This window comes from Triturus cristatus, chromosome 4_1 (assembly GCF_964204655.1).
Source record: "Triturus cristatus chromosome 4_1, aTriCri1.1, whole genome shotgun sequence".
Classification (NCBI taxonomy): domain Eukaryota; kingdom Metazoa; phylum Chordata; class Amphibia; order Caudata; family Salamandridae; genus Triturus; species Triturus cristatus.
In genome coordinates, this window is record NC_140585.1 from 63,835,248 (window position 1) to 63,858,063 (window position 22,816).

The following is a 22,816-nucleotide window of genomic DNA, read 5'->3' on the forward strand; positions in this document are numbered from 1 at the left end:
TTGCGGTTGTCACAAATGGCATGCTGTCACTTGCAAGCTATGTGTGGACTTCTCCTTTGGTGGCCATATTTAGTCCGCTTTCAAAAAACAGAAGAGCAGCAGAACGGGAGTGCCTCGGGGTATCAACAAAGTAACCCAAATTCTGCATTTAGATGATTGTCACGGGCCACTTGAAATGCGCTCCCACTTCTTTCCCAAACACCTAAAGATTTACACCTGCACTAATTAAACATTCTGCCTCACATTCCTAATCACATATCCAAGCCTATCAACTGATTGCTGCTTGGGCCTCTCCTGTATGACATGAAAAATAAACATTTTTATGAGATGTGTGTGACAGAGGTGCATGCATTTTTAAAGTAAACACTTAGTCTCTTGGCTGGCAATCTTTTTATAGTCCTCATCTGCAGCTGGGCGCTGTAACTCTCTCCAGAATGATGATTTGCTAAACAGAGCGTAAACATTTGTGGTGGTTTTAAGCTGCCCGTGTGAAGGAAGCGTGGGTACACACGTTACCGGCTCAGTCTGCTATGTCTGAAGTTAGTTTTATTGAATCAAATGTACACTAGCCACCACCAACATTTTTCTGCTCCATTTGATTTGCCTAAGAGTGCAATCTAAAAGAAACGCTGGGGCCGATTACGATGTTGGCAGTCGGAACGTAATCCGGCTGGTCATTCCGACGTGGTTCCGACAATCTCTCAGAATCTTCCAGCCGGTCTGAACCGCACCATAATCCCCTATGTATGGCGTTTCCGCCGTTGGGATTACAATGCCGGTTTCCCACAGCCTTTCCGTGCTGGCCGTTCCAACATGGAAAGGCAGTCGTAAAGCGACTTTGGGGGCCCCTAGCAGGGTCCCCTTGCCTCCGCGGCCTATGGTTGGTGGCTGAGGGGGTACCTAGAGTATCCCCTGTAAAACCCTGCACTGTGTGGCAGGAACCATGGGCTCGACACACACCACCATTTCTCTATAGTTGCCGGTTTACAGCCGTAACACAAGCTCCCACAGAGAAAAGTGAGTATATAACCGGACAGTGTTCGGTCGCATCATAATCAGTCGGTCGGTCCAGAAACCGAGACGGTGTTGGTCGTAGGTAACTCCGAACGACATCGTAATAAGCCCCTAAGTATCTGACATTGCATTACCCACGGATACACACCAGCAGTCCGGAAGTCCTAAATACATATCTTGATAGATAGGCAGTCTCTGAAATGACAGGTGACTGTAACTTTCCAGTGCCCGAAAATGCACGCATTTCACTTGCTCCTTTGTTTAAACGCAGTGGTTAAAGCTGCTACACAGCAGAGTGTGAATGGCCGTCTTTGACGCAATTGTCCTGTTCTCCTGGAACTAAATTCCGAGATACCTGGGAAAACCACTTAATTACAGTTTTGAGGCTTACATGACCACTGTAAATAAATCAGTTGCAGTAACTGCAGAGTCGCCCTGAACAGACTGACAATGGTTTAATCCAATCTGGGTTTTGTTTAGTGTGTGGCAGCCCCATGCCGAGTCCTTCTTAGCTAAGCTCCCAGCCTGTACTTCCAAAGGCTGTGGTTGGGTCACACGTGCAGCAAGACATGCGGAGTCCTTCTTAGCTAAGCTCCCAGCCTGTACTTCCAAAGGCTGTGGTTGGGTCACACGTGCAGCAAGACATGCTGAGTCCTTCTTAGCTAAGGCTCCCAGCCTGTACTTCCAAAGGCTGTGGTTGGGTCACACGTGCAGCAAGACATGCTGAGTCCTTCTTAGCTAAGGCTCCCAGCCTGTACTTCCAAAGGCTGTGGTTGGGTCACACGTGCAGCAAGCCTTCTGTAACTCCAGTGCCTGATTCTTTTCTTTCCTCCACTCAAGAGATGTCACACAGGATTAATGTCATAAGGTGGGGTTCCACAAGAAAATACGGTGGGTTTACCCAATACAAATAATATGCAGCTATTGTAAATAAAGTATTGAACGAGAAGCTGGGTCCCTATAAGTGCTGTAAAAAGGGCGAAAGAGAGTCACCTTTCATGCTGAAATAGACAACATTTTACCGTTAACAAGTTTACAATTTATTCTGATAGGTGAGCTCTGCATATTCGCATGGTCTCTGCATAGATGCAGCTGTGACTGGCAGGACCCAAGCACCAGTGCTACATATATGCTGGTACTGTTATTATTAGTTTTTTCAAATGTTTTTTAAGTACTGCTTCCGTCAGTGACCCTGTTTCCTTGCTCCACTGGTGCGTCAAGCACAAGACAGGAACACACGTGGAGAGACTGAATGGGCGATCTCAACTGCCTGACTGCAGGTCCTTGCTGCAGTGCGGGAATTCGAATGAAATGTGTTCATCTAACTCGCAGTGGTTGGCACTTTGACTGCCTGATTGTGACTTTTAAATTGCCCTCTGCTTCCTGTGTGTGTAGCATGCTGCAGCAATGTCACTTTAACACCTTACCCCGTGTGTGTGCTTATATTTATTTTCTAATCTGGTCGGGAGCATTTGAGATGCTTACCGAGATCCACTGAAAACAGGGCTGCACATTTCTTTTGTGTCTGGTCACTATTGCACCCCCGTCCATTTATCCACAAATACCCACCCCACTTACTCACTCTATTGCCTAAGACAATAACAGCTGGCCCTCAAGCATGCCCAATGCTTGTTAAATAAGCGTAGGGTCACGTTTTCCTTTTAAAGTTAAAGAAAGGCTGTGTTTATTTTACATTATTATCATCAGGCTGCAGATAGCTGGGCCTGCTGATGTGCAGTGCTCGCTCCGATTCATGGCCCAGACTGGAGCCGAGCACAGAGGTGCGGAACGGCAGCACTGAGGTATTTAATTCTTAGATAAAAGTCCTTGTCAACTCAATATTGGGACCTGAGAACAAAATGATATTTCTGAAAGCTTTTAAATGGGAGAACATTCAAAAGAAAAGTTACCTTTAATGATTAAGTTAACTCTTCATTTTAATTAAGTCACATTTCAAAGTGTCACATTTACAGACACGGCCTCTTGCTCCCAGTGACCTCTTGACACTGCCATATTTATAGCAAAAATACAGCCATTTATTGAAATGAGAGAAATTTAAAGTGCAGAAAAATGTTCCATATCACAAACATTTTTGCAGAACATTTTTCTGCACTTTATATTTTTCCCATTTAAAAAAATGGTTGTATGTTTGTTTTATACATGTAACGGTGCCACATTTGGCAAAAGGCATGTTCTGTGCCACAAGTACATACGACATGCGCTCTCAGCCAACCATACACTTATATCCCATTCATATGCACACATGTTCGAACATCCCTAATGAGCACGCTCTCACTGACATACAAGGCATCCCCCCGACTATGCACCCCTAGTTCAAGTATTTTTTGGGGGAGGAGTTTCATATAGCAGGAACTCAATCTGAGGGTATCCGAGCGCTTTACATGAGCATCAGATTCATTACAGACAGACACATTCATTTTTTTGTTAGGCACGGGGAAATTAAGCGATTTGCCTAGAATCACAGGATGTTGAGCATCCCATCCCTGCTGAGACTCGAACCTGGTTCCCCAGCTTCGAGGTTGACCGCTGTAGCGATTAGGCCACATCCTCTTTTAACCCAGTGACCTAACATTGGCCCTGAGCTCCATTGGGCCCCACTCTGGCACTGTGCAAGGCATCGAGCGCCTGTCCGGAGAGCTCCTGACTGGATTGGAGGTGGGGGAGGGGAAGCTCCATGTACTTTGCGTGGGAACCCCCTCAAGTTTCGTTATGCCACTGTTTAACCCATAATATCTGGCTCTATAGACATTAGGCTTAAAGTCAATGAAGCTGGGCATGGGGATGTCTGGGAACAATGTGCGAGTTGCTTAGCCTTCAGTAGCTCATGCTGATTTTCTGTGATCAGAAGTAGCTCGCTCTACAGAAAAGGTTGGAGACCCTGCATTACACATTTCCCTAAGGTGAGCCTGTCTGCTCCGTGCTATCTCTCCCAGGGGGTTAAGCTCAGGGTAATTCAGTGACTTTGAGGATACACCCTGGCCAGAAGTGTTATTATTCGTTGAAGTGGGCAGTCGCCCATTTTCTTTGTTCCCCTTAAGATACATTTTGCTCAAACAACTGACAACAAAACTGTGGTTGTGAAAGTAGCCATCAAATTAAGTCCAGTCGTCGACCTCGGAAGATGTACTCTTGGCACAGTGGGCAGATAGTGGTGGAATTGGGCCCACATTCGATGTCTGCTTTGGATTTGTTGCTCTGGTTGCAAACTTTGATTACTCTTCCAATTGTTTATGTATTTATTTACTTGAAAAGTTTTATAAAGCGCGAACAAGACCCAGATGGGTATCAGAGTGCTGTACAAAGAGAAAAACTGACGTTGAGGTTAATAAACAGTATACGTACAATAAAATAGAGCAGCATGAGAAGAGCCTGAGGCATAAGAATACATGTGGGTGGTAGGGGAGGAAGAGGTAGCAAGTGAACAACATGTAGAAGCCCAACTGGATGGGCCGTACCGTTTCATCATTGAATTACTTCCAGAGAGCGACAACATACAGTTTAAATCCCAAGTAAAAATGATTGGCACATATTTCAAACGCAAAGTGAAAATACTTGTCCAGCATAACTTCATGGAGCGAGGGGAAGTGTCTGGCAAAGGTCATAGAGGTTATTGCTGAGGAAGACTAGATGGGCACATATTTCAAACACAAAGTGAAAATAATTGACTAGCATATATTTTGACCCATAACGTAAAAAAAGATTGTCAAGCTAGAAAAGGAAGTATCTAGCAGATGACAAAGATTGCTGATGAAGTTCTTCCAACAGTAGCCATTTGACCTGTTTTTTGAATGAAGCAGTCGAGAGGTTGGCTCTGATCTCCGTTGGGAGGGTATTCCAAATTCTTGGAGCCGGCCCTGAGAAGGTGCGATTGTAAGTTCTTTTTTTGTTGTACTTCGGTGGTTTCAGTAGTAGGGTATTGGAGCTTCTTAAGTTTCGCCTGGCACCGGAGAGCTCGAGTTTTTTTGCCAGGTAAACGGGGCTATTGCAGTGTATAGCTTTATGCGTCTTGAAACGGATCCTTGCTTCAATGGGAAGCCAATTGAGCTGAATTAAGTCAGGTGTAATATGATCATGCTTTCTGGCGCCTGTGATAAGTCTGGCTGAGGCCTTCAGAGTAACTCTTAGCGGAGCTGACCTAGATTTAGGAAGCCCCGCTAGGGTCACCAGACCGTATTCTATTCGCGAGATAACTAAGGACTGGACTGCCGACTGGAGATCCTCGGGAGGTAGGAAGGGTTTAATTTTCCTAAGAGTGTTGAGCTGATGATTGGCACTCTTAACGGTGGCACTGATGTGTTGTTACCTCGTCTATTTAGTTGAAATAATCATTACCCCATACGCAGCTGCAGTGAAGGCAAGGCTGACCAGAAGGTGAGGTGGAGAGTACAGGGTGAGGTAGAGAGAGAGAAAGGTGTGGTGAAGAGAGAGGAACTGAAGAAGAGAGACAGGAGGGTAATAGAGAGGAGGCTGAGGCAGGAGGGAGGATAGTGAAGAGAAAAGAGGATGGTGGAAGGGGGGAAGAAGGGGAATTCAGAAGGACAGAGGAGGGTGAGCAAGAGTGAGAGGAGGGCAAATGAGAGAGAATTGTGAAGAAGAGAGGACGAGGAAGAGAGAAAAGAGAAAATGGCAAAGGAGAGAGAGGGCGAGGAAGATAGAGAGAAGGGTGAAGAAGAGAGAGAGAAGGGTGAAGAGAGAGGGCGAGGAAGAGAGAAAAGGGTGGGGAAAAGAAAGAGGACGGCGAAGAGAGAGTAGAGCGAGAAAACAAGAGAGTAGGATGAGGGGAAGAGAGGGGAAACTAAAGCAGAGAGACAGGAGGGTAATAGAAAGGAGGCTGGGGCAGGAGGGAACATAGTGAGGAGAAAGGAGGATGGCGGGAGGAGAGAAGAAGGGTAGTCAGAAAGACCGGAGGGTGAGCAAGAGTGAGGGAAGGTCAAAGGAGAGCGAGATGGATGAAGAAGAGTTCGGGAGAGGAAGAGAGAAAAGGGAGAGGAAATGGGAGAGGGCTAGGAAAACAGAGATAGGTGATGAAGAGGGCGAGCAAGAGAGAAGGGTGAGGAAAAGAGAGAGCTAGGAAGAGTGAGAAGGGTGAGGAAAAGAGGGCGAGGAAGAGAGAGAAGGATGAGGAAAACAGAGCAAGGAAGAGAAAAATTTGAGGAAAAGAGAGAGTGAGGAAGAGAGAAGGGTAAGGAAAAGAGAGAGTGAGGAAGAGAGAAGGGTAAGGAAAAGAGAGAGTAAGGAAGACAGGGAAGGGTGAGGAAAAGAGAGAGGGTGAGGAAGAGAGAGAAGGGTGAGGAAAAGTAGAGAGAGGGCAAGGAAAAGAGAGCAGTGTGAGGTGGAGAAGGGTGAGATGGAGCTATAAGTGTGAGGTGGAAATAGAAGGGTTCAGCGGAGTGGGAGTATTGTTGCAGTGAAGGATGATGTCAGGAGAGACGGACACTAATATAAGGTGGAAAGGGAGGAGTGTAAGGTGAGAGAAATATAAGACTTGGAGAAAGAGTAGGGCACAGCAGGGAAGCAGGCGGATAAGATGGAAAGAGACTAGCATGAGGTGAATAGAGTGAGGTGGGAGGATGTAGGGGGTGGGAGGATGTAGGGGATGAAGTGAGCGGGACAGCAGAGTGAAGTCAGGAGAGAGGAGGGAGCGACACAGAAAAACGAGGGTGAGGTGGAGTAGTACATGCACACATGCGACTCACCTCATATTTGCTCACTGCAGTGCTCAAGAACAGAGATTAGAACCAGTTTTTGTGGTTTTCAAGGCATTGCCTTTTCTTTATTCAAATCAACATTTAAAATTGCTTGTAAGTGAAGTCCATTGAAAGACAGGTATCCATCTAGAAAGCATTCATTTCAGTTATCAAAAGCAAGATGAAAGACGAACACACAATCCAAATATCATATTATGCATTCTAAGAACATACAGAACACATTGCTGTGCGATCTGCAGTGCGCAGTGTGTCAGCAGAACCCACCTTGCAACAGCCCCACCCAGGTTCCACACACCATTCCTAAAGGAATTTATAGGAAAATCACTGGGACAACTTCACCACATCTCCATCTCCTCCAACCCCAGAGGAGAACAACAAACTTGAAACCAGGGCACCGCGTAGCGCATCGGCCCACCGTGGTACCCGAACACAGGCGTAATCCCCAAAGTTAGAAACGTGGCATCTCAGGGTAGGGCGGGAGAGTCCAGGACCACCAGCAGGTCAAGGGGTCAATCCAGTCATAGAATCAGAATTCTTGTGTATCCTCCTTTATTATCTGTCAGGAACACCGCCAACTGGGTGAGGTGCTTACTGGCTGCACAGGATGAGGAGCTTACTGGCTGCTCCTGATCCGCACCAGGCGTGGTGAAAGGGACAAAGAGGAAGGTATCTGTGGTGTGCTGGCTGTATCTCCTAAGGTTTTGTTGCGCCTCTTGATGTCACTGGGTGACCCTCCCACGTCTCCACTTCCTGTGCAAGCCAGTGGCATGACTAAGGGCTTCCCTTCTCTAGTTGCAGGGGGTGCTTGTTCAAGAGCAGAAGGGATCAAGCCCGTAAGCACAGACCTCTAGAAATACACAATTAAAACTAGTAGACAGAACCTGGCAGTAGGTATGGTATGCAGCTCACACCCATTCAAGACCATCCGCAAGCCCAGACCCAACTTTCACACACCTGGGAAGCTCTGGCCCGCCCATGCTTCTTCATGGCCTTCCCAGATCCTAAATCCTGGAGCTGCCGGGTTCTATGTGCTTTTTGTGTTGATCTGTGTGTATGCCAAGCCATCAGAAGCAGACTCTTTTTGAGTGACTGCCTGGGGCCCGCTGAGTTTGCTTTTGTGGTCGTTAGGCTCAACTTGCGAAAAGCTATAACCCTGCCAGGGCCTCACGGGTGCTATCTCATTGTCATCGTCTGGGTATCTGATCGGAAGGGGGGGCGTGAACTCAGGAGTGACAGGGTCCCTGATATAAAGAGCAGGATGAGCCCAGAGATTGTACAGACTGTGCTGGAGTGGGTGGAGAGTAGGTGTGTACTCAGGTGTGACCGAGTACCTGATGGAAAGAGCACTTGAGCCCGAAAATGGCACTGTCTGTGCTGGAGCAGGGAGGACTAAGTCGTGAACTGAGGGGGTAACAATGTACCTGGTCGAAGGAGCACGTGATGCTGGATATGGCACAGTCTGTGCTGGAGCGGGGGGGGAGGAAGAATACATTCAGAGGTGACAGGGTACCAGGTCGAAGGAACAGTGTGCGCCTGGAGATGGCACAGACTAGGCTGGAGGAGGGAGGAACAGGTGTGGATTCAGGGGTGACAAGGTACCTCGTCAAAGGATCAGGGTGAGCCAGAGATGGCACAGACTGTTGCAGTGGAGGGGCAGGAATGAACTGAGAGGTGCCAGTGTTGTGTGTAGATTTAGATTCCGTATATAGGTTTCTCGATTTATGCCCTTATATAGGTACAATTCATATTGCCCTTACTTAAGCATAGAAAATCCAGCCCTTATTTAGGCATTGTCCATGCTAACCAAACACACAGGCATGGTCTCTTACATCCGTCCATCCACGTCACAACGATTTCTTGGAAAACCAGACCCTTAAGCCTTTAGGAATTTCCTTTGCTTGGATATTGATTTCTCCAAGAACTCATTTATTATGCATGAACATCTATTCTTTAGGGGTTCATTCATGACGTTCCGATGCCTGACTTTTACGTCCATACAGGCATTGCTAAACACCTTCAAGGTATGAATATACCTGCACTTGCCCTAGCAAACCACCGTTCCGGTACGGTCCAGTTCGACTGCCTACTTGCGGTTCGCCACGACAAGTTCGGAAGGAGATAAAGTTTTCGCCTGATGCACTGACCAGACGCTGTCATCCTCCTCGCAGAGAATCCAGCTCCAGTGTTTCTGACTCCCCTTGCGGGGTGTTAGATATTGAGTCCCGGAAAGAGATTCCAACCTCACACATTCTACGGTATGGAGCAGACTAGAACTTAGAGAAACATTTGGCAACTCTTGGCAAAACTAAAACTATAGCTAGCTATACTTTAGAAACAGCACCTACTTCTTACCTTGTACTACACTTAGGTTAGGTACACTGGGGTAGAACTATTTAGAAGCATCAGATGAGTATTCACATTTTAGCCTGTGTTATTTATGTATGTATTTTTATGAATATGTCATAGCTACAAACCATGCTATTGCAGTATTATTTTATCTTACTGCTAACCCTGTACATATTGTACTTCGCATCCTGTCTTACGATTGTAGCAGTTCATATCTCTTGCATGAGAAATAAGACTGTTCAATAAATCCTTTTTATTCAAACGGCCATCTCTCTATTTCTGTGCAACTCTGTAGAAACGAAACATGCACGATTGACTGAGTGAAACTGTTATCTATTGTTTCCACGGTTCTGAGATTGTTCCGACTCTAAGGGAAACAAAGTTGTCATGTTTACGCGGTTGTCAGAAACTAATCCCTTCTTGTATATTCGAGAGGTTTCTAGTGACCTCTGAGTTAACTGGCACACACGAGTAATTAAGTTTAATGTACTTGATAGAGACATACTGACCTCAGCCCTATGTCAAAACTATAGTGTATATTATTCCCATGCGCAGAGCCTATCCTGGATATAGGAACTACACTACACCAGGGTACCTTGTCGAACAAGCAGGGTGAGCTGACACAGAGGATGCTTTCTGCGTCAGAGGTCTCAGAGATGCACCACCTCTCAGATTCCTCCTCCCCTCGGTGGAACATCACATAGTGTCCTACACTCTCACTATCTGCCAGGTTCTAGATTCAAAGGAAAAGTGTAACTTGCTCCCAGGATAGCTATCAGGTACTAAAACCAATGCACATACTTTTAAGTGGATTGCCCTGGCCCGTCAAAAGTGACTTGCATCAACATCGGTGATGAGTGATCTTTGCTCAATTCCTAAAAAACCGCAAGTGCCAGCTTCAGGGCCACCACCTCCCCAGGGCATTTATTACAACCCCACCTCCCCAGGGCACCCACAAAAGAGGCCGGGGGATGGGGTCCCTGGAGCCAAACTCGACCCAGGAGGGGAGCCGCGTGACACCCCCTCCCATTATTTAAAAAAAAAAAAAAATCTAATAAAAGCCATGACCTGGGGGAATGGGATCCCGGGGCAGGAAAGCGCATCACCCCTCCCCTATTCAAAATAGGCGTGGCCGGTGGCCAAAACTGGCCCAGGCGGCCCTCCTCTCATAAACAATAACAAATAAATAAAAATATAAAGACTGGCAGGACGCTGGATGCCCCACCTTCTTTCTTCATCACTTTGCATACTCGCCTCCTGGTGCACTGTTGGTTGGGGGATGAAGTCCCCTTGCCTGCTGAGGGTCCTTGGGGACCCACAAGACCTCCTGTTATCTCCAGTAAGTCCCACACAGTGGAATTGCTGAGTGGTTTTCAGAGGCCTTGCCCCCTTTTTCCAACACTCTGCAAATGTGCCTACTGGCGCACTACTTGTTGGGGGATGAAGTCTCCTTGGCTCCCGAGGGCCTTGGGGGGGGGGGGGGGGCAGAAACTCCTCCTGTTACCCCCAGTGAGTCCCACACAGTGGGATTGCTGAGGAGTGGTCGGAGGCCATGCCTCCTTTTTCCACCGCTCTGCAAACGCGCCTTCTGGCGCACTACTAGTTGGGGATAAAGTCTGCTTGGCTCCAGAGCGTCCTTGGTGGCTAACTACCTCTCCCGTTACCTTCAGTAAGTCACACACTGTGGGAATGCTGAGGGGTCTTTAGAGGCCACACCCCTTTTCTCCACTACTCTGCAAACACACCTGGTGCACTGCTGGTTGGGGGATGAAGTCCCCCTGGCTTCTAAGGTTCCTTGGGGGCCAACTACCCCTCCTGTTACTTTCAGTAAGTGCCACAGAGAGGGAATGCTGAGAGGTTGTCAGAGGCCACGCCCCCTTTCTCCACTGTAGTGATGATACCTATCTCCCTATGTACAATGCTAAGTTAGCACAACCGCGTTAGATGTTAAAAAGCCATCTTGCCGCTTCTGCTGCTTTTGCACGCGACACTGTTGTCACATGTTATTAATTAAGAAATGCTTACTCAACTTTGCTTCACATGAGAACTGTCTGTTGTTTAACATCCTTAACAGTGAGCAGCGACCTTGGTCTGTACATTGTGTAAAGAACCAGTCTGGGTCGCTAGACGGTGCATGTTGTTGTGTTCAGGTTGATCGTACCACTATTTAGCCATAACATGCACGCAGCTGCTGATACCTGAAAGACGAGTGCTTTTTAATATTGCAGTGCAGCATGTTTTAGAGTCAGTCGGCAGAAGAGTGTTCCCAGGAGAGAGCCTAGCTGATCCTGTGATGTGATTCCACTAAGCTGATCTATACGTTATAGGGTTCCCCATTCAAGCCTAGAGACCTTCTATTAGTCTAATACTAATACTATTAGTTTACTAGCGAAAGGAGGGTGGCTGATTTCCACTGTCGTTTTATTATGATTGCTCCTTTCATTTTCTATGGTATTGTAACAATGCTGATGGTTCTGATCTTAACCATTTGTCTGCTTATGTTAGCCAAAATACTGCATCTTAGGACACGAGGTTTATAAATTAAACTCTTTAAACTTTAACCGTGTCTCTGTTTATTCTGTTGTGGACTGATATGAGAATAATAACGAAAAGGTATTTCTGATTCCCACCATTCCTGAGAATATTCTAAGTTGCTTGTTCTGGGTTGTCTATACATTGGGACCGCCGAGCCAAATCTCGGATAACGAATGGGACACTAAGCTAGTCGGATAAGGGGTTCTGGGTTCTGAGGGGAGTTTTTGGTACACCACAATTCTCTGAGGTCCTGGGTTCTTGCGCATAGTTCTGTGCTTAAGCAGAATCCCTGCAACATGGCGCCCCTAACGTTTGTTCTATTGATTTGAAACGCCTTAGTAGCTCTTATATTAGTCCACAACACCCTCACTCTGGTTTCCTATTGACGGGAGTGACGGTTTAACCTACCTAGGTTTCGACTAATAGGTTCCTTCAAGCTTGATCATTAAAAAGGTTATTTTTCCTGAACCCCGGTGCTACACTTGATATCGTTGTTACGCTTTAGTGTGTCCTGATGGCGGTCGACATAGCCGCGCATAGTCGTGCACCTCTGCGCCGTCATTTGACGACGTATGGGGTGCCAGATGAAGGGATGGCTGTTATTTTTGTGGTCAGTGCTGATGCGTCATACCCGTATGAGTTGTTTTACTCATGGGTGACTTTTCCAGCGGTGGATGACGATGATACGTTTCACACCTATACTGCCACTCAGCGTCCTGCGGTCTATACCCCATATAGGACACAAGAAATTCCTATCTCTGCCTGGCAGCATACTATTTGGTTTAATGGCGCCCTTCCCCATGCGGTTGCACCGGCGAGAATGGGCCCGTTGTCTATTGCAGGGGCCACATGGCCGGTGCTAGCCGGATTTACGCCTCATCCCCGCTATCTCACGGTGGCGGTAGCTGAGTTGCGTGTGCTCCACACTGCCCTTATTACAGTACATACTGCTTTGGTGCAATACGTGTCATGCACAGTGCAGGCGGGGGCACCTGCTGTTGCGGGACAACCTACGGACCACCACGCAGTGGTTATTAGTCCTGTTATAGTTAATTCGGTGGTCGGCAAGCGCCCCACCAGTAAGGATGAATTTCCCTATTGGCTTGCTGAGAAATTTGATCAACTGGAAGCAGTTTTTCCGAATACTACTCCTGTGGAGAAACGCAGGATCCTCACCGTTACTTTGCCTAAGGACCTCTGGTCCCGGACATTGCCGATTGTGACAACTGAGGGAAGGTCTTTGCGGCGACCTATTCGAAGTGCTATGGCACTCCGTCTATGTCTGTACTACCCTCCGTCATCAAGAAGGTTCAAGAGAACCATGGTGCGGAGGCGGCTATTGAATTGGGAATGAGGCTTGTCGACAGCTTCGATGTGGTTTGTTCCATGGTGATGGGCAACCTCAAAGGAGATGCCATGCAGTTCCAAGTTGGTAATATGCTGGAACTTGTGGATGTGAACGACCGGCCCAGGGAATTCGCAAAAATTATTGCAAAAGCCTACAGAATGGTGGGTCGTAGCGCCTTGGGCGTGAAACCCACTGTGATCATTCCTGATGTAGTACAACAAACTAAGGTGAGTTCGTCTACTAAAGACGAAAAACCCAACTTTCCAAAGCAGAGTTGGAGAGCAAAGAAACCGGGGAAACAGCAACAGAAACAGGGTTCTCGTTCTGCCTCACCCGACCGGTCGTCCAGTGACCGCACATATGCTCTGCGCGATCGTTCTCGTATTAAGTCACCTGATAGATTTCAGGTTTCTGAACAACGCTCTCCTCGTTCTTCACAGGAAACATCGGCTTCACAATCCGGTGGCGGAGACCGTGGGAAAGGAAGGGGTGCTCAAGGTCGTGAGCAACCTCGCCAGACCGACAGTAAAGGCAAACAGGACGAGTCTACACGTCAACGGCCCCCGTTTCAGAAAAAGAAAGTTGCTGCACTAACAGCGAGGTATGCCTCAGATGGTACGGACACAGCTTCGGAACCTGACATGGGCGCTAACGCTGCTAGACAGCGCGGCGGAAGTTACAGTAGTGTGGCAAGCACTGCGTCCATATCTGGCGGTGACAGCAACGGATACATTTGTGAGTGTTGAAACTGCTGATACTCGCGTGGCTCCCCCTGAAAGACTGTTTGAAATTGTCCTTATAATTGAGGGTGACATACAACGCAAAATTGGAGTGTTTATTTTGGGATAATCTGACCTCCACCTCTGATATTCTTTTGGCGGAGGCTGATTCGCCCCCGGCTTTCGTTTTAGATGCTCCTCGAGGGGAGGACGTGATCCTCCCGTCCTTTGGGCACACAGTGCCGACGGACCATTCTACGAGGTTGGCCGGGGAGAGGGCGCAGGTGCTTGCGCCTGCGTTGTATCGTAATCAGGTCGGCTGGGATAAATTTTCTCCCAACCATGAGATTCCATTGCGGTCCACGCCCCAGCCACAACCCCAATATCCCATGCGTCGTGAGGCACGACCTCACGTCGCTTCTATCCTTGAACAATTGGAATATCAGGGAGTAATTGAAACATGTGTGTCACCAATGAATAATCCTTTATTCACTGTGACGAAGCCTGACTGATCGTACCGCCTAGTTTTGGATTACCGGCACTTAAACTCACACTGCCGGACGTGCGCGGTGCAAAATACCCACGGTTTGGCTCTCGTCGATAGTCTTGTGAGAAAACGGTTTAAAACCACACTTGACCTTTCCAATGGCTTTTACAGCCATAACCTAGCCCCTCTCAGTTATGAGTGGACGGCGTTCACCTCGGGTGGCTTAAAAAATTCAAAAGGCTCCCAATGGGCTATAAAAACAGCCCTGGGGTCTTTGCTGCTCGAGTGGTCTCTCTCTTGGAGATGGTAGACCCGGAAGCATACTCGTATGTCGATGACATCTATTTAACGGACGATGAGTTGCTTCCACACCTTGCTCGCGTGGATAACATAATTACTATGTTTGCTGACTTCGGTTACAAGTTCAACTTTGCGAAGTCCCACATTGCCGAGTATACAGTGTTGTTCTTGGGGTACGAACTCAACAATGAAGGTCGAGGATTGGCTCCGCACTTCCTTGAGAAGTGCGCACGCCTCCGTGCCCCTACTACACTGAAAAAATTACAATCCCTGCTGGGCTTTCTGAATTTCAGTCGCACGTACATTCCTGACTATGCTCAGCGTATCAAGCCACTTTATGCCTTGGTACAACCTATTTTTTCCAAATCTTACTGGCTGCCGGAGCATTCAGCTGCATTACAGTTATTGCAGGCTGACCTTCTTGCTTCAAAATACTTACAAACGCGTGATAACCACACTAACCTGGTCATTAGAATTGTGCCGGGCACAGTGGGTTTCACATACTTAACGTTCTATGAGGGCGACACCGTCCCCATTGCATACAAATCACACCTGTACACTTCAGCTGAGCTGCGATTTTCAGCTGTCGAAAAAGTACTGACAGCAGATCAGATGGCGATCCTGAAAGAACGAGCGCTATCACAAGGGAAACGTATGCTGGTGGTAACACCATATCCTGCCCTCGAGGCAGTGACGAAAGCTAGTGTACCAAATTCTAAGGCTTTGCATCCAAGGTGGATACAATGGGCCACTTCCTTGACTTCGCCGGACGTCACATATATCTTTGATGCGGCATTACAGACTCAGGAGTTCTTGCAATATGAATTCGTTCATCCACCTCCTCTGTCTTTGTGCTCGCTCGAGGATTACCATTGTGTCATTTACACTGACTGGTCTGCGCAACCCGCAACTGGATCAAAGCACGCCTATTCAGCGGCTTGCGCAATTGTGGTTGGTACATTCGTAAATGGTGAATTCCAATCCGATGTTGTGCATACACAGTCATTGGGTGATTGTACCGCGCAGTTGGCGGAGCTTCGTGCTCTGGTGCTTGCACTGGAGTTTGCTGGTCCTCGGGTCACAACTCTTATAGTAAGTGACTCGTTTTATTGTGTCCATGCCTACAACGACTATCTCCATTTTTGGTCTCAAAATGGCTACCATGATTCCAAAGGTAGCACGATTAAGCATAAACTGCTTTGGGTTCGAGTGGCAGATCTTAAAGAACGTCTGCCTCTCGTGAATGTAATTCACACTCTTGGTCACCAACGTGTTGGCGTCCATGCTGTCGGTAACAGTTTGGCTGACGAGGCAGCAAAAACCGCAGTGGCGACATACTTAGTAGCAGCAGTTACAAGATCAAAAAGTAAGATCGATGATGACATCTTGGCAGCTGTGGCTGCTACAGAGACGGGAAAAGGTTATCCGAAAGGTTTCCCTTCTCGTTACCATTATCACTTAAGTCCTGATAACGTACCGTTAGTGAGGATTAACGACGTTGGTGACAGATTGATTCCCAACGCGGACTGCAGACCATCTTTGATATCAGCAGCCCACGAGGGCATGGCGTCTGCGCATGCCGGCGTTTCGGCTACGGTATCTTTATTACAGCAGCGTTACTGGTGGTTTGGCTTGTACAAACAAGCACGCGCCTATGTTCTTGATTGTGACATTTGTCAGCAGATAAAACCTTCATCTGCGGCGTGTCCACCACAAACGCAGTTGTATATATCTAATAAACCACTTGTTTGTGTTTATTTAGATCATTGCGGTCCTTTTACCTCCGACACTGCGCACAAGTACATCTTGGTTGCAGTGGATTCGTGCACACGTTTTCTGTGGGTGTGGCCACAAAGGAGTGCTGATGCCGTACTGTCATCAAGGATTTGCGTGTCTTTGTTGGAAGTTTTGCGTGTGGTACCTTTCATTCTGATCACGGCCCTGCGTTCACCTCTAAGGCGTACAAAGAAGCCATGAGAAATTTGGGGGTCCAAGTCAAATTTTCGTCTCCATACCGGCCTGAGGGCAATAGTGTAGTGGAGCGAATGAACCGTGACTTAAAGCAATCTTTGACAGCCAGGGTTTTAGGTACTGGCTGGAACTGGCTAGCCCACTTGTATGACGTCAAACGTGCACTTAATAATCTCCCTAGAAGGTCTCTGGGTGGGCGGACCCCATACATGATGCTCTTTGGCATACAAATGTTTGTCCCGGACCTTGATGGTCTTGACATGACGGCGTCGGCCGCACCCTTTGACCTAGATGATCACTGTGCTGTATTGCACAATCTTCAAGAAGCCAGAGACACTCTAGCGAAGGAACACGTACCCTCCACATCTGATGCTGCACTTCAGATTCCGGTAGTCGGCTGGCTACCTCGAGTTGGTGACCTGGTCCGTGAGAAGGTGGAGAGCAAGAAGGAGTTCAGCCCCTCCTATCGTGCACCAGTTTCAGTGCTTGGAGTACAGGGTACACGTACAGTCATTTTACCTCCACTTCCTGGTCGCAAGGATAACGGGTACATCTCTATTGACAATGTCAAACTACAGCGAGTGGCCGATACTTCTGAGTATGACACCAGCGGTTTCTTGCCCTTCGATGCTGAGAAATTCTGTTGTGGCCCCTGCTTCTAACACCATGCCTGATGTTGCCGTCGAGATGCATACAGTTACTGGTCCTTTACTGCCACCAATGGCTGGTGGTCTACCTGAAGATCCTGAGTATGCTTATCCTACAGAAGTCCCGGTGCCTCTTTTGCAATCAACCGCGATTACCCAGTCACATTCTTCCTTTGACAATAATTACATGACTTCCATTGCCCTGTCGAAGGTTTCCATTTTTGTTGCCTGGTTCAAAAGACATTTTTTAATTCCCCCTTGGACTTACATTTGGCTGGTACTCATTTGTACTTTTTTGTTTATGTCCATTGGCTTTGTGGTGTTTTTTTAGACATATCAATGGACACTACCTGAAAGAAAGATCTACAATTCGTCTAATTGATGGAACTTTGGCCCCCCACTCCTCATCACATATCATGAAAAGAGACCAGACATTTGTGAACATTACAGCCTGGCCTGTCCGTGATGGGATTGCATGGGATGCTGTTAAATTTCAAATTCATGGCCCCACTGAAGTGATTAATGTGCCAAATGTATTTCGTGTTTCTATGGGTGATGTGGTTAAACAGAACATCCACTCTGATGATTGGGATGTCAATGCCATTGAAGCACTGTTTTCTGATTTGAAATATTATGCTGCATTTGATGCTGAAGGTTTGTATTTAGATACTGCAAATTATGATGAGCAATTCTGCTATCAACATTATGGCACACACTTCCTGCACAAAGCAAATATGTTTAGAAATTTTGTAAATTACACACAATGGGAACACTGTCCCACACCTAGGCTGGGTAGCTTAGCCACGTTGGTGAACAAATACACTTATTTTTCAGATTTCAGTGTGTCAAACCCGGCCTCCTTTTATTTTAAGGTAGCGCCTGAGTCTGCTTCTAAAGTTCGACTGACACACACCAAATTGTTGTATTCCACGTCCTTTATGGACGAATTGTCAATTGGAGGATATGATCTGTGGAAAGCTACTGTCGATCTTAAATCGGTTTGGGGTACTAAACCATGGCAGGTACAGGGCACGGAAGCTTTGCATCGTGCCTGTCTTATCCCGAATCACATGTTATTTTTAAATTCCTCAATTTTTCAGACCACCTGTTTTGGATTGGGTACTACAAAAATTTTTAATTCTCTCTCAATTCCGGATCTGGGTGCTTACCCTGGCTGGGGTAATCATACAGATCTTCCCCTTGCTAAGTTGCAGACATACGTGTCCAACACATCCTTCAACATTACTGATTTGAATCCGGAAGGGTGGTTGGTGTGGCAGACAAGTTCAGATGACTGTCCACATCGGTTTCTTGGTTTCAAACAGGGGTATACACATGTTCGTGTGGACCCACGTTTTGAATCCTCTCATAGTGTAACTACCTACTCCGTGGGGAAGTTATGCCAATCCTGGCTGCAACATTCCACTTTAGCATCTGTTAAACTTCATTTATCAAAATTAAACGACAAAATAGATTTGAATGATTTTGTTAAGGGTCCTGCTACAGGCAGGTCCAAAAGATGGGTATATGCTATTTACAACGAAGTTAGGAAGCTGTCACAGATTGAGGCTGCGTCCAGGTTACGAGCTATTGACCAAGCCAATATGGAGAAAGTATTGGCTGTAATGGATAATAGCATTAACACCCTGTCGTCCAGAATTTATACCTTAGATAATATTGTGTCATCTGTGTTAGACATTGTATTGTATCATGGTCAAAACCAATTGCGTTCTATTATGCAGTTTGCATGGACATTGCAAACGTTAAAATCAGGGAAAGTCCCTTGGTATTACATGAATGTTTCATCTTTGTTCCTCCCTTTTAATTTAACTGCAAAGTAACAGTTTATGTCCATGAAAGATGCTACTTACTCACTACTGCACATTGAGAAATTAGAACCTTTACCTTTCTCTGTTGCTGAATTAAATTCTGCCGTGTGGCTTATCCACGGGTTGATCACGTTACCTTTTCCTCTGTTTAAGTTTAGTTCGTGCATGAAACATTATGCTCTTGGCAGATATGAACAACTTGGTACTGCCTTCCTGCACGAAGTTTGGTCACTCCCATTCACTTATAGATGTGTGAGAGACGGTACGGAGGTTTACTTGAAAGGGGAGGAGTGTACTTCCACTCCAGATCACTCTGTAGTGGGTAGACACATTCAGTTACATGGTGCTTGTAATATACACGCCCCTAATTTAGCTTGCATCCTGAAAGGGATTCCGGTGCCAGTTATAACACCGTCTTTTATGCTGCTTGCTAATGGTAGTTATTTGCTATTAAATAATGAAGCTTGCTGTGGGATGTTAGTGGGAATTCCTTACATAGTAACTGTATCACAGCGTGTAGTTTGCTGCAATAACGTCCTTTTCCCACCCCCGCATGGCCGGCTCGCTGTCTCCATCTGGCCTTCTATTCCAACCTTGAAAGCAGAGTTCAACAAGATGAGCAGAATAAGGGCTCTATTGTCTCAGAAAGAAGTCGCGTTGACTTCATCCCGTGAAACATTTGTCCTTCACGTAGCTAACACACGCACAGAAGTACAAGCTCTTTTGAATACTGATCTCCCACTACATTTTTGAACCCTGATTCAGACTATCTTTAATGCCTCGTCAACAAGTGGCTTGGTTAATTTTTTTTAAATTGTGGTCTCCGGCCACGTGACCTCCTTTCAAACAATTTTTGGTGTGATCCCCGCATTTTTTCATTCTATTTTTTCCAGCGTCTTCGGAGGTCTCCCTTTGCTTCTCGCCCTCGTAGCTGGGGTACTTCTACTGATTTGCGTGCTGCGCAATGGCTGCACAACTTGCGTACCAAGGCAGCATGCCCCGGCTGCTCCATCTGCGTCACCGGATGCTTGAAAACTATGGAACTTTACCGTTGGCGACCTTAAGCAGCGCCTATGGATTGTCATTCCGGTTTCCCTTCTTTACTTGTGTGCAACCTGTCTTTCATTGCCTAGATTGTCCATTCCAATGGGCTCTGGATTTGTGCTTGTCGTCCTCGGTGTCTCCTGCCCCGGATTATGCCCAGCTAATGATCCCCTTAGTGGTTCATGAGTTGGACTGTTCTGGCATCGGGATTATGGCCTGTGCGGCTGCGCATGGAGTCCTTGGTAATTGGGACATACGAAAGGCTGCTGCTGACTTCTTGGAAAGGAGTTATCTTGAAGAACCCGCCTGTTGTCCGAATGTGGTACTTGAGGCTCCATTAGTCGAGGAACACGTGTGTTCCTTCCCCTTGCTTAACCGCGTTAGATGTTAGAAAGCCATCTTGCCGCTTCTACTGCTTTTGCACGCGACACTGTTGTCACATGTTATTAATTAAGAGATGCTTACTCGACTTTACTTCACATGAGAACTGTCTGTTGTTTAACATCCTTAACAGTGAGCTGCGACATTGGTCTGTACATTGTGTAAAGAACCAGTCTGGGTCACTAGACGGTGCATGTTGTGTTCAGGTTGATCGTACCACTATTTAGCCATAACATGCACGCAGCTGCAGATACCTGAAAGATGAATGCTTTTTAATATTGTAGTGCAGCATGTTTTAGAGTTAGTCGGCAGAAGAGTGTTCCCAGGAGAGAGCCTAGCTGATCCTGTGATGTGATTCCACTAAGCTGATCTATACGGTATGGGGTTCCCCATTCAAGCCTGGAGACCTTCTATTAGTTAATAATAATACTATTAGTTTACTAGCGAAAGGAGGGTGGCTGATTTCCACTGTCGTTTTATTATGATTGCTCCTTTCATTTTCTATGATATTGTAACAATGCTGATGGTTCTGATCTTAACCATTTGTCTGCTTATGTTAGCCAAAATACTGCATCTTAGGACACGAGGTTTATAAATTAAACTCTTTAAACTTTAACCGTGTCTCTGTTTATTCTGTTGTGGACTGATATGAGAATAATAATGAAAAGGTATTTCTGATTGCCACCATTCCTGAGAATATTCTAAGTCGCTTGTTCTGGGTTGTCTATACATTGGGACCACCGAGCCAAATCTCGGATAACGAATGGGACACTAAGCTAGTCAGATAAAGGGTTCTGTGTTCTGAGGGGAGTTTGTGGTACACCACAATTCTCTGAGGTCCTGGGTTCCTGCGCATAGTTCTGTGCATAAGCAGAATCCCTGCAACACCACCATCCTGCAAGCGCACCTCGACGTGCAGCTGGTTGGGTGATGAAGTCTCCTTGGATGCTGAGAATACTTGGGAGCCAGGCACCCCTTCTGTTACCTCGAGTAAGTCTCAGACAGCGGGATTGCTGAGAACTGGTTGTTGGCCCCGCCCCCTTCCTCCACCACTCTGCAAACACAACTACTAGTTAAAAAAACATAGAAATTCACTGAAAAAACAAAAGGTTATTCGGATGTTATAGTTAGGCTCAGGTTTCACTTGTAGAAAACCAGTAAAATTCAGCAGTTATAGTTAGCTGTAGCACTCTTGCAATGAACTGCTGCTTATGACTTCACATATTAAATCATTTGAGACATGGTCAGTGACATCACTGATGACTTCTAGAATGACATCACAGATAATGTCACTGATGATATCATCCACAGAATCACTGGTGAACCCTTTCACACCCTGTCAAGAGGTGAACTTGCACGACTAGGAAACCCTCGGGGGTGGGTGGGGGGGGGGGGGGGAAATGGGAGAGAGAAGAGACTGCCAAGTCTTCACCCGGTCTTTCTTTCTGAACACGGTCTGGTCTGGTTCTGCTTAATGTGTTCTGGGTGATCCTGAAGTAAGAGTTCAAATAAGCATGTCACACTGTTTTACATCAACCTCCGATATTTGTGGTATTTTATTCTACTTTACATACGTGTTGTATGCTTGGTCTGTGCCTCTCTTCTTAATGTGTTATGTTTTTTCACCTTGTAATTTCTGTAATAAACAATACTAATGTATTTTGTTATTTTTCTTTTAGGGAATATTCCAGAAAAACTTCAACAACAGGACTCTACAAGGGTAAGTATAATCTCTTTATGAAGGAACAAGACTAACTTCTAGCTTCCTTCTAGTAAGCCTCCTACAATAGCAACGCAAATATAGATCACTAAAAAACTGAACTTCCTACTTGCGCTACTCGAATGTGCACTGCGATACTGTTGCTCCACAGTAAACTTCTCTAACACTGAACTCCTTCTAATGGCAACACTGTTGCTTCACAGAATACCTTTTAAATGCGACTCTTAAAGAACCAAAACAACACTTTCATTTCTTGTGAACTTTCCATACACACTGGGTTGACCACTGTGCAACAAACTCTTCAGAAAATGAAAGGCGTCAAAAACTAAAACTCGGAACAGTCTTACTTGCACTCTGGATACTTCTCCAAATCGGCACTGAAGAGAAATGCTAAACGCGATGGAACTAAACGACGGGAACGCCGCCCTCTACCCTGACTAACTGTGTTCGCGCCGCTTTGAATTCCGCTGCCGGTCCCTCCGGAAGCTCAGGTGAAGTGCGAGATTCCAGAGGGAGCGCCTCATGCCATTCTGATAGTGCCACGTGCGTCTCAACACTAGACTGCCAACCCTGATTGCTCTTAATGGCGGCCATCTTAGAATTCTGCCGGACATTTCTTAAACTGTTGTGCACCCTTCGTGGAATATAACGGGGGACTGTTAAATTAATGGTATTAATTAACCTCTTTTTTTAGTCCTGAGCGAAGATGGGTTCTGACACCCCCCCATAGAACCTTTCATACATCC

The 22,816-nt window shown here is 46.5% G+C and overlaps 1 protein-coding gene across 2 annotated transcripts in view; it reads left to right on the forward strand.

The window, feature by feature from the left end:
• The window catches only part of LOC146839531 (N-acyl-aromatic-L-amino acid amidohydrolase (carboxylate-forming)-like), a 375,658-nt gene that overhangs the window by 122,989 nt on the left and 229,853 nt on the right, over positions 1-22,816 (forward strand). For both annotated transcript variants that reach the window (XM_085651586.1, XM_085651587.1), the window contains exon 2: positions 22,030-22,070. The gene's annotated coding sequence lies outside the window, so the exon portion shown is untranslated. The remainder of the gene's footprint in view (positions 1-22,029; positions 22,071-22,816) is intronic.